Source organism: Globicephala melas, chromosome 12, assembly GCF_963455315.2.
Source record: "Globicephala melas chromosome 12, mGloMel1.2, whole genome shotgun sequence".
NCBI classification, from domain to species: Eukaryota; Metazoa; Chordata; class Mammalia; order Artiodactyla; family Delphinidae; genus Globicephala; species Globicephala melas.
Window position 1 is genome coordinate 48,849,926 of NC_083325.1, and position 12,304 is coordinate 48,862,229.

At 39.2% G+C, this 12,304-nt stretch overlaps 1 protein-coding gene and 1 pseudogene across 22 annotated transcripts in view; one reads left to right on the forward strand and one right to left on the reverse strand.

Moving 5' to 3' along the window:
- The window catches only part of NRXN1 (neurexin 1), a 1,122,745-nt gene that overhangs the window by 446,487 nt on the left and 663,954 nt on the right, over nucleotides 1-12,304 (forward strand). The gene's annotated exons all lie outside the window — the stretch shown is intronic.
- On the reverse strand, nucleotides 10,721-11,148 carry LOC115854310 (large ribosomal subunit protein uL24-like; annotated as a pseudogene).

Consider the following 12,304-nt stretch of genomic DNA (forward strand, 5'->3'; position numbering starts at 1 on the left):
TAGAATTACACTGAAAGTACCACCACTTACTTTAATCCCCCAACCAGGGAAATGCAGCCTTTTTTCACTTCATACAACTTTACTCGCACTTTTAATGCAACTCTTTCTTTCTGTCTTGAAAATACACATAACGCAGGAAGCAATTAAATTTGAAGTGGAATATCCAGAAGTGTAGTTTAAGTAATAGGAAAGGTTTTTACATTCATATTAGTTTTTCTTTAAGTACTGTAGTACTTATGATTCTTGAGTAACAATCCTTTGAAATTTGTACATTTATTCACCAAGCCCTCACTGAGCGCTAGCTCTGTCTCTAGCACTGATTAGATGCTGGATTTACAAATATGGATGATTTTCATTGCCTTGGCTGGATTCTGAAGACACATAACCATGAAAATGAATTTCAGTGCTTTTAATTCAACAACAACAAAATGTATCAAATGACCTCCATGAAATGAGCCTGTGCAGGATGCCAGGTGCGGATAGAAAAAGAATAAGACATGGTACAGATGAAACGCATAGGTAATTAGGTCACCTGATTCTGCTTTTCCACCTCACCTTGGGCTTATCTCTATCATAGTATTGCTACTATAATTGTATCAGTGTTTGATCAACTAGGGTTTCTCAGGAAGATTAAGCCCTAATGCCCTAAGACATCCATTGTACGTAATAGTGCTAGTTATGTATCATCATTGGGAGAACCGAGAAAATAGTTACTCAACTAATTTTCTATGTTCTGTGGTTCAGATGAGGACTTTGGTTGAGAAAAGCTAGGGGAGACTTTTTTGCTAGCAGGGATTGTGACTATTTCTTTAGTGCTAGAACCTGAGGCACAGTTGGTGCTCTATAACCCTTGAGTAGATTCATTATAATTATACTTAAGTGAGATAAGTTCTACAACAGAGGTTTGTGCTGCGTTCTAGGGCAACACAGTGTAGAGAGGGGCGGTCAAGAAATGTAAAAAACCAGACTTTCCCAAGGAGATACTATTTGAGCTTAGCATTGAAAGGAAAATAGTATATCTCCAAGTGAATAGGATGTGAACTACAAAGTTTGAGACAGAGGATAAGTTGGAGAAAGGGCACGGTTGTAAAAGAATACACAGCCATGCTTGGGGGAATGTCTGGGGTCAGTCAGTGTGACTAGGGAAAGGATGTACAGAAGGGAGGTGAACACGGATGCTGGATAAAAATTGAAGGAAATGATGTTGAAAATGGATTAAATGATGACAGGATATGACTGCCCCAATGGTTGAAAGTTTTGTGTATTAAAAATCATCTCAGAGTTTATTAAACTGCAGGTCCCTGTCCTCATAGCTTCTGATTTAGCAGTGGACCTGAATTTTTAACAAAAATTTAAGGTAATACAGATGCAAATGATATAAGGACTTTAACAAAGACTGCTACTTGTTATAGGGTTCTATGGATACTTCTAGAAAGGTCTGTGATAGGGCCAGGATTTAATATGAAGGATCAAAAGACCCTAAGCCTCCAGTTTAAAAAGGAGAGAACTGAAACATACCAAGGGAGAGATGTTAAGTGTTGATCTAGCAAGGGAAGAATGGGGAATAACAAACAATCCAGAGGGACCTCAAAGGTAGAATCAAGGTGACTGGATGAGTTTTGGGGAAGAAAGAATAAAAAATACCAAGACAAGACAAATCTATATATTTCAACCAAAACAAAGCAATCAAACCAGATATTTTTCTTCAGATCAGAGCTCAAAGGAATGGGGAACAAGGGCAGTGGGAAGCATGAAGGAAGTAAGAAAACTGGCTTCCCGGGATGCACTTTTTGACTGTTTGGCCTGCACAACCCTGAAAGTTGGCCAGCACATGTGAAGTGTAACCCAATGCGTTTTACTTAACCTCTCTGAGCACCAGGTTTTTCATCGGTCAAGTGAGGGGATTAAGTTTTATGTACTTTAAGGTCCTTTCCTACAATCTTTAAGTCCTGAGGTAAACCCTTCCTATAGTAGTGGTTGCAAACACATAAGCATTTTTTACAAAGCTATCTGCAAGTCCTATTCTCAAAAGTCCTCTAGCCAAGAAGGTTCTAACATATCACTCTGAGTGACCTTCATTATCCTCAAAAGATTAGAAAAGATAAGATTTTTTCCACCTCCCTGATCAAAAACAAAACAGAACAAAACAACAAACAAAATACTCCTAAAGTCTGAGACAAAATGTGGATTGAAAGAGATTCCTATCTTCCTGCTTAGTTTATTATTTTTTCTTTCTTTCTTTTCACGTTGCCCTTAAGGAAAGTTTGGCAAAGGCTCCAGAATCAGATTATCAAGAAGCAGCACAAATTTAAGAGTCTTTCTCTGCCCAGGCCCTTGAAGTCTTTCTGAGGCAACCACCTGCTTTGATGCTGGGAGGCCAGCATTCTCATTAAGTTTTATGGTTTTCAATCAAACAAGCTTCATCGCTCTAAACCCGTAGCCGGTCCCACAGTCCAGTAATAGGGCATATGATGAAAACATTCAGTGTTTGAAAAAATTCAAAACACGAGATATGCTTCCACTGCTATGTACCTCCTTGATTTCTAGCAAAGGTAGGTGGATGGGTTCTGCATGTCATTGCCTTGTAGTTTATTTTTAAATAACAATTTGAGTCTAGGAGAGGGATGGTGCTTGTGAACAGGTGAGTGATCTCTGCCAGAGAGTAGAATGATATTATTTTAAGAATGGTATTTTTAGGGATTGGCTTCGAGGAAAGTTTTAGCCTGGAAATTTTTAACATGGAGCAGGGAGATACCAGAGGCCAAGTATGTCTTCGGTTCTTTGGAAGGAAAAATACTCATACCAATCTCTCCCTCCCGGCCCTAGGGCTGATATGCATTAAAGAAGAGAAATCAGAGAGGAACTGTCTCTGCAGTTGGTACTATGATCACACATGCTAAGCAGTGAGTAAGTGTGGGAGGAGGTGAAAATGTCAGCAGAAGAGATGGACGAGGTTCAGAAAGTGCGTTCTCCTGCTTCAGGGTTATTATGGTCTGCTTCCCTCTTTGCCGGAATCCATGTTCCCTTTCATTCTGTTAAGAATACAGAGTGTATCTGAACCTCCAATAATTTTATTAGGAGGGAAGGAAAGAAGGAAGGAAGGAAGGTGGGAGGAAGGGAGGGTGGGAGGGAGGGAGGAAGAAAGGAAGGAGAAAGAGATTGAGAGGGAGAGGGAGAACTTATTTTTGATAATCCTCTTTCTTAGTGGGAAAAATAACATATACAAAATTCAAATATAAGAGCAACTATAAGAAGGTACATGATTCAAAGAAGAAAATTCTGCATGGTGATGAGATCTTTTAACAAAAACATAATTAAATTTTAAATACAGGGGATCTCTAAGGGGCTTGAAAGAAAAGAAAAATTAAGAGACATGATTTAATCTAGCTTTCCGTGGAATTTTCCAGGATGCCAAAACCAGATCTGAGGAAGAGGTGGGGGACGATGTTTACTCCCACTTTCCCGTCCATAATCCTGGGATGTTATTTTTTTATTTTACTTTATTTTTTGGTCCTGAGATCCCATATCCAATATAGTGCATGTGTGGTTGTCTGCATTTTCTGTGCCACCTAGCTGATGAATTTCCCAAATCTGGATGAAATACATTGGAGTCCATTAAACTGTAGCTGTTCACATTCCCAGCCTTTTCCATAAGGCTATACAATTTTAAAGAAAAAGAAAAGATGGTATCATTTCATCCTCTTCAAAATGAAGGGAGAACTGAAGAGGCATGTTTTGGCCTCTCTGTTAACCATTAGCAGAGCTGGGTAGAGAAATAGGTCTTACGATTCTTGCTCCAGACTCTTTCGCATTATAGCTCCTTCTACCGGCTTCCATCTTATTATTGATTCCTTCCTAACTTCGTGGAACCAGTGAGCACTGCAGGTATCTAAGATGTCATAGTTCTGTTTGATAACACCTGGCTTGTGTCTGACTAATCAATGAGATAAAATTGCCTCAGAGCAAAGAAGGAGCTAAGCTTATCTTATGCAACAGTACATTTTCATGGTATTTAAATACACTCTAATCTATAATGTGCAAGGCAGACCTGGCAGACTGTAACTAAATTGAAGTGGTTTTTAGATCCTCCAGGTCAACTCTATATAAACTTATGAAAGTCTACTTAAAGCAGGTGTTAATGCACAGTAAAATTATCATGAAAAAAATTTTTTCTTAAGCTTGTGGCTTAATTTCAAATTTCAGACTCTTCTCTCCACTCTTCCTATTTCTTAAGCACTTTCCAAGTGACCATTTTGGACCTTCTTGATTGCATTGCAGAAGCCAAGGTCATGATTTCTGAGAGTTAATCTCATAATCACTTGAGTAACTCAAGCCTTTGACATACTATATCTGACCCCATTCATCAGAATTTCTATTGTTCCAGTAGCATACTAAAACCCATGTATCTAGCATGTGTGTCAACCTAGTATCACACCATTTGAAGGACAGACCCAAGAGCTAAATTCTCAAATGCCTGAGCATATTGGATCCTTGCAACACCCTGATTTAATTTACCTATAAATTCCTTCTTAGGTAGTCATGTTATCCTATAAACATCAAGTGTTAACATCAGAAGAAGATATAGCAGCATATATCATAGTGGTTAGAAAAAAAAACAAAACACCTAATGACACAAGTGAGGAAACTAAGGCATAGTTAGATTAAGTGACTTTCCCCAAATTGTTATTACTATTATTTGCAAAGACGTCTCTAATAAGTTGGGTATCCTTGATACACCCAATACGATCTTCAGTTTACCAAAATAATAACCATGTTGGTAGAAGCAAATGCAACATTACTCAGTACTTCTTTCCTCTAATTTTCATTTAAAGATAAACTTAGAATGGGAAAAAGCATTTTCCCATTGCCAGTTTTTTAAATGTCACAATCTTTCATGTCATTTTCCTCTTCTTTTATTCTTACCAGAACTTTAATGATCATATGATTCCACAAGCATCTCCCAAATTAACCTTGAGTTTCTTGTCTGTCATCATCTAACAGAAAAGTTTATCACGAGCTTTTGGAAAAAGGTCACAGTTCAGTTATTCCTCTAGAAACTTTACTTCTAAGTTGAGCTGTGAGCTTTTTCAGGGCCCATAAAACATGTCTTTCACATTTATTACTATCCCTTGCCACAGAAAGCAAATCCTAGTATTTTCACTTAGAAATTCCACACACCCCCTTATTTTTAGTCTCCTATCATAACCAAACTCTACAGGTTATACTATATCCATCACTGCAAGGATGTAACTGTAATTAAGTAATAGAATTCTAATTAAGCAATTATGTGTGTTCTTATCATTTTCAGAAAAAAAAAGTAGTTCACGTCAGGATTTTTTTTTTTAAGCTTTTCAACTACCTGCTGTATTTAAGCAGTTCTTTCTTCTTGCTTTTGGAGTCAGGTACCTCTCTTCTAATTATTATTTTTGTTCCTCATTTAATCTAAAACTCTGTCTAGGCAATTTGCAATATTAATTTCTCATATAAGCAATCAGTCTGCTTTCCTACATTTGATTTTGCATCCCCCAATTTCTGATATGCCTTTCCGCTCTCCTTCAATTAGGTTTATAGTTATTGAGATGACTAAAATCCACTCTACCAACTGACAAAACAATTATTCACCCTTTCCACCCTGTTTAAAATGCATTAAATTTCTACCCACAACTGGAATTATAGTACATTTTCTGGCTTCTTATAGAAAACATCAAACTATTTCTGATGATTTCCTTTTCATCAAGCACAACTGCCTCAACCCCAATTAGCACGACCAATTTCTCAATCATGTGTTCCTCCTCTGATGAAGAAATTATGACTTGGTTTCTGGGATGTTGACTCACACAACTTTCACTGAAGCATATTTGCTCTGAATTACTTCTCTTTCTCATTTCTCCTTATCTTAAAATTCCTCTTTCATGCAACACCCAACCCCTCATGTTTTTGGAAAAGCATCACCAAGTATATTTGCTTTATTACACCATAATTTTTAAGTCAAGTGGGTTCTTTTTTTAGTATTTTGCACTTAGCATTGTGGGAGTACTCACAGACTTTCCCCCAAAATAGCTTACCATCAAGCTGGGAGGTCAGATTTCAAAAGGTAAACATATTTGTTTATTTCTTCAGTGTTTAGTGACCACCTTCTAAAGCCTCATTTTATTTGGAGCCATTTGATTTATCAGTTTTTATAAGGTCTGAATCCGGCCTCTTAGTGAGCTTGTAATCTAAGAGTAAGGTGGTTTATTGTATGGGCCTTAGAGGAATACTGCCTAGGACTTGGTTTTTGTCTGACCTTGTGCAAGTAAGTCACATTCTGTCCCTCTGTTTCCTCATTACCTCATTTATAAAGTAGAGCTATAAAAGTATCTCATGAGGTATTTGTGAGCTTTAAATGAGATACTTAATATACCTTTAGGAGAATTAAGGATTAGAGCTGATAAGCATGACTATGGCTGGCACTGAGATATTTTACACATACTGTTTAATCTTCATAATAAACAAGTAGGGTGATCATTATTCTCTGTGATTTCTTTTTCCCTCTAAGGAGATGGCTCAGGAAAGCTAAGTAATTTGTCTGAGGTTTCATCCTATTAGTACATTGAACAAAGTTTCAAAATAATTCAGTCTGATTCTATAACCTGTTTCAGGGCAACAGCAGGGAGAGAGTTGAATAAAGGTAGAAAAAATAAGTTTTGTTTTAAACTCATTCATTTATTTGTTCAACAAATTGACATGGAGGAGGTACTGAAGCTTTGGAAATGGACATGCTCATTGAGAAAAGTAATGAGGGGAGCCAGGAGGAGACTCATTCATTTTTTTTATTCTAAAAAGTATGTACTGAACACTGAGCTGCATTCCCAGTGTGTGCTGGCTGCTAGACAACAAACAAGAAAATCTATTTTGTGCCTAAAAAATCTGCAGAGAGATTCCTCTGCTGCTATGGAACGCAGGACAGATGCTCAAGAGAAAGATTAGGAGCCATTCACACAGAGGAGGTATAGAAGATTTGGGAATGTACATGCCCATCGGAGAAGGTAACTAGAAGAGAGGCAGGAAGAGAATGGAACCCCTGAACCTCGAGAAGTACCTATGTTAAGAAATAAGGGCAGGGAGAGAAGACAGGGAAGAGGTCAGAAGGGAAGGGAAGGGATGTACCCCAGAGTCTAGGGCAGGAACCTAATGACAGGTAAGACCACAGGAGGGGACAGCTTGATAGGGGGCCTTATGGCTGGAGAGGAGGAGGTAGATGCTTGAAAGTAGACACTTGGGCCGCTACAGCGTATCAGAGACACCAAGCCTGCTGACACGTCAGTCAAAGTTTTAAGGGACTGTGATGTGGCTAGAGGATTATTCTCATTTGAGGCAACTAGGACAAAGACCCAGATCAAGCCTAGGACAGAACCATGACCCTCCCAAGACAGGCTCCACCATCTGACTTTGCTTATTTAGAATCAAGTCCTAGGAATTTTTTTCCATAGGCCTCTTAAAGACCTGAGGAGCAAGCTAGCAGGACCCTTCTTCCAGACAGACTAGGGCAATCCCTACTGCAATGTCCCGTGTAGGGTGGGGCCCCTGAAGGCTTCTGAACCAGATGGGCAGATGGGTCCCTCCCCCCAGGGAGAACCGGCAAAGTTCATCATCTGTTTTGCCAGATACAAATCTTTCTCTTTGTAAGTTTGACCTGGCCGAGCCATTTCTTCTAGTAGTTGCGATGAAATTTTTGTGAACTACACAGCATTCCAGTGCAGGCACAATGGAAGAGTGGAGAGAGTTAAGGATCTAGAGTTAGACAAATCTGCACTCCAATCCTGGGTCCAGCATTTCTGACGAATTGTACAACCTCTTTGTATGTGAGTTTTTTGTATAATGAGAGAGGATAACAAAGGGTTATTTTGACAATTTAAAAGGGCGTATATCAACCTAGAAGCACAAAGAGAGGATGCTCCCCAAAACAGAAGCATTTTAAATAGTATGGCATATATTATGAAAAACAGTAACAATTATTATAAAAGACATGGGAGATCTGAGAAAGGACAAGGATCTGAGAAAAGGTGATAGAGGCAACTCTGAAAGAGCAATGGTCCCAAGAACTCAGATAGCAAGAGGTTAAGGAAAAAGTGGATAGTGAAGAGATAGAAGAAGTCTTTTTTTTTTTTTTTTTTTTTTTGAGGAAAGTTGGCAATGGTCAGAAGGAGAGATAGACTATTTGGACTATGGATGGAAGAAGTCTAATGCTGAAGGGAAATTTCTAACTCCTGATCATAACCATGAAATCAAAACAAATGTGAAAATCATTTCTAATCTAGCTGGGAATACAGATGCTTTTGAAAAATTAGTTTTCTTATAGGAAACCACTAATGGAGTTTTAGGGGTATGTTAAGAGAGAGAAATTGAAAATGCTGGAAAGATAATAGCTTCTATAGCATGTTGTTTATTCTTCCTTTATAGCCTTTATTTATTTTTGCATTGTTTCAGCTCTTGGGCCTCATTTTATTCATGCCATAGCAGGCTGAAGGGGAACTATTAAGAAATGCAGTTAATAACAGCAATGGACATTAAAATGATGCTGGACTCTAAGCCCTCACTTGAAAAAATAGCTGGGATGCCTACCCCTCAACTCCTTCCTCCCTATGGCAGAATTCCAAGTGATGTGCATTCTCTAAGACAGCCTTTCCAGCCTTCCTGGGACCACCATGGGTGCTATTCTTTGATCTGCTTCCATTAATCTTACATTTGTCTGCCAGGGAAAACTATTCATACTCATAGTCTCAGATGTTGACCCTGACACCCTTGCTAAGGTGCTTCCCTCACTTGGAACAGGGGTGGGGGTGAGGAGTTGGGCAGGAGCAGGGCGAAGTGCACCTCTTTTCTTACTCTGGCACATAAATCATAGTCAAAGAATTTGGAACATGCCCCACTCCCTACAAAAAAAAAAAAAAAAAAAAAAAAAAGAGCAAGAGAGAGCAAGAGAGAGGAAATAGTACAGAGAACAACTGAGTAACCTTCAAAGCATCTCTTATATCTCAAAACAATTAATTAGAGACTATATTCTTTCCTGCTTTCAAAACTCAGAACATATTTTCTGTCAAATCAGATCACAGTCTAAGAAAATGTTCCTTTTTCTTGGTTGAATGTCTTAAACTCAGCACACTAGGGTCTCACCATCATTTCCAAAGCCGTCTTTATATTTTATTCAAGATGCCCGCTACAACCTCATAAAAATATACACCCAATGCTTGATCTCCCCAGCATACCAGAATTTCCAACCTGGATGTGCAAATCGGACCCAAATCGGATGCTTCATTATTGTTTCTCTTGGTTCCTGCTGAGCAGAGGTCTTCTCTTATTCATTAGAGTATCCCTCCTAGTGCTTGGAGAGTGGCTTGGACATAGGCACAAAATACAGGTTGGCTGAATAAATGAGCAAATAAATTGGTATAGAGCATCACAGAGGGGTCAGCCCTAAACAGTACGAGAGTCTTCTCTAATGTTGAGGCAGGATGGAAGGAAGAAGGGAGATGAGGACCCTATGGTGAAAGATGGAGAAAAGGGAAAACGAGAACCCCCCAAGTTTAGCACCCTTTTTTAGGATTCAGGTAGTGCCAGACGGAATGGAATCAAGGACGAAAACATAAACATAAATAATTGCATCAATGATTAAGTAAGCACGCAGCCCATTTATACCATTCCCATGGGTCTTTAGGAAGAGACATTCCTCAGCCCATTTTCTCCAGTCCTTGCTCTGTCTTAGAAGGCTTTATTTTTTGGCTTAATGATTCTCTTTTAGCATAACACACACTACCATGTCTAATACAGTTGTCAGAAGGTCTTTCTCCATGTTTCATGAACTGGAGCAAATGGTTCCCTCTATGGCCTACCCGCACTGATGCTTACAGGTGTTGAAGGTTGCCAGATAGTTCTATTTCTTTCAGGACAAGGAAATTTATAGACATATGAATAAAGTTTCAGTTTACATAGATATGACCATATGTCCTGATCTACCTTGTTATCAAATATGAAATACAAAACTAAGGAATTTTAAACATACTTTTATAAGTTCAGGTATACTTTATCAGTTTGGAAATATTTTTAGCTGTGATGCATAACAATTATATTATTGTCTCAGATTGCTAATTTTAAAGAAATGTGTCACTATTTATTAGTTTCCTTTTCACAATTTTCCCTTTTTAAAAATGTCTTTTCATAGGTTTCATAGGCTGGGATGCCAAGGGTATTGGTGTCATACAACTTCAAGTGTAGGATAATATCTATTTTTCTTTAAGGTTTCTAATATGTGCCATCCAACAGCATGTTTTCAACGTCATAGATGTATTGGGTATAAGAACAACTATCACTTGCCACGTAAAACACCTCTGTAATCTCTAAAACATGGCCAAACATGTAGATGTTACTAAAGAAGTCAAGGGAAATTTGGCTACTTTCCCCTTTGCAAACAACAAATAAAATTACATTGTACAGTTAATACACAAAATCTATTCTGTTAGAACCACCAACCACAGTGATCAGATCTACTCCAAAAATATGATGCTATATTTGGGTCTATTTGATTCATAAATCGTTTTCCTTTCTACTGTCTAAATCTTACTTTATGAGTCATGGTTTTAAAAATGGATAGTATTAAAGACAAAAGTTGAATGTCTTACTGTATTTTTAATTTAAATTTTTTTTTCATTTTAACAGTTTTTAATGAAAGTTGTATATACGATTATCCCTGCATCTTCTCACTTGCTTCTTCCTCATATTTGCCATTTTCCTCTCCTACTTGGCAGGATTTGGCTTTAGGCTCAAGGATCTTTTTTTGGTCTTTGTCCAGTTTAGTGATAACCACCTTGCTGGGGTGACTGCGTGCGCGCTCAGTTGTGCCATTAGCCTTCTCCCGCTGCTGTTGCTCAGCGTAGATGACATATTTCTTTCCGGAAACCTGGACTACTTTGCTAATTTGCTGCCCTTTGTAGCACCCTCACACAACTTGAACTTCATCCTTTCGGATGGGCATGAATGGAACATTGTCCTTCTGCCTCAGCTCTTCGGAAAGAGGAGAAGACATAATCTTCCTGCGAATGTGGGAAGTGCATTGACATGCCTTTTACGGTTCTTGCCTCAGTCAGAAATCACAAAGGGATTGAATTTCATTTTGGCTGCTGGCGCTTCAGTGATCTTCCTGTATTTTTTATACAGCACAGTTTGTCTAATAGAGAAGCTATGGGAGAAACGTATATACTTGGAAAGTCCATGTTCTTTAAGTACATATATACAAGTTTCCATTGATACCAGGTGACGTAGGCCCCATGGGTTCGTGTCCAATCCATTTGTCAGTGTGGAAGAACTGAGCTAGAGCTGGGCTGATTGGAATGAAGAAAATATTCTCTGCATATCTTTTGTGCATTCGCTTAAAATGGATCCCCTTAGGTATCTCACATAGCAGATACTCACCTAATCATGCTTTAGTTTATAAGGCTCAGAAGAAGTAACACTTGATCAAAAACCCATGGCTCAGGCTTCCCTGGTGGCGCAGTGGTTGGGAGTCCGCTTGCCGATGCAGGGTACACGGGTTCATGCCCCAGTCTGGGAGGATCCCACGTGCCGCGGAGCGGCTGGGCCCGTGAGCCATGGCCGCTGAGCCTGCGCGTCCGGAGCCTGTGCTCCGCGGCGGGAGGCCACAGCAGTGAGAGGCCCGCCTACCGCAAAAAAAAAAAAAAAAAAAAAAAACATGGCTCTGTTCAAATAAACAGCACAAACAATCTGATCTTAGATAATTTTATTTTGAAATGACTGAGGGCAGGGCATTGAGGGAGAGCTGGAGGAAAACAATGTGCTCTATTTGGACCAGGCCAGGGGCTTTTTAAGACTGGCAAGTCTTGATCACTACACTGATTTTGGCCCATTTGGCTGGGATGCCTTCCTAGGTAACGTGCCCCAGGAACCTGCTCTGTTTCCCCATCTTCATGACAAGCTTCCTGATGCTGGTGTTTTGGTGCAATTTTGTCCTCTGCACTTAGATGACATTTTTTTTCCAGACTTCTTTCTCTAAATTCCTCTGTGATCATGTACACACCACACACACATGTTTCTTGCTATGAGCATCCTTTCCACTGAACTAGGTTCCTGTTTAAAAAAAAAAAGCATCCAAAAGGTCAAGCTTGACACAACAGATTACACGGTCTTAGAGGCGGACAGTCTGTGCTCTGAAACCTGTGGCCCTCTCTCTCCTGGTTTCCGAGAGAACCTGGACGAGTCCTGGAAGTCTTCTTGCTCTTTGCTCCCTGAACCGAGAGCAAGCTCTGTTTCC